This window comes from Penaeus monodon, chromosome 19, assembly GCF_015228065.2.
Source record: "Penaeus monodon isolate SGIC_2016 chromosome 19, NSTDA_Pmon_1, whole genome shotgun sequence".
Taxonomy (NCBI): domain Eukaryota; kingdom Metazoa; phylum Arthropoda; class Malacostraca; order Decapoda; family Penaeidae; genus Penaeus; species Penaeus monodon.
The window spans coordinates 3,934,666-3,934,941 of NC_051404.1; the positions used below are offsets into that span (position 1 = coordinate 3,934,666).

A 276-nucleotide genomic window follows, 5' to 3' on the forward strand; every position below is an offset into this window, starting at 1 on the left:
CTGTGCTAATAATGAGAAAATAAGTGATAAAGGCCTCGTGATAAGACTGATTAATATATCCACTCTATGATTTAATGCGAAACATGATACAGTAATGGATTTAAGGCATGTACAAGCTACAAGGATCTGTAGTAAGTATACGTTCATGATTATTACAAATTTGTTTATGTACGAAATCAGCTAGAAGTAAGCAATAATCTGCTAGGAGTACTGAAGGAGGTAGGTGAAAAGCGGAACCATATTTGTTGATCACAACTCGTGTAGTTGCTGTCAGCT

The 276-nt window shown here is 35.5% G+C and overlaps 1 protein-coding gene and 1 long non-coding RNA gene across 2 annotated transcripts in view; one reads left to right on the top strand and one right to left on the bottom strand.

The window, feature by feature from the left end:
- Positions 1–276, top strand: part of LOC119584987 — a 25,600-nt gene that overhangs the window by 8,368 nt on the left and 16,956 nt on the right. The gene's annotated exons all lie outside the window — the stretch shown is intronic.
- Positions 1–276, bottom strand: part of LOC119584983 — a 7,586-nt gene that overhangs the window by 1,555 nt on the left and 5,755 nt on the right. The gene's annotated exons all lie outside the window — the stretch shown is intronic.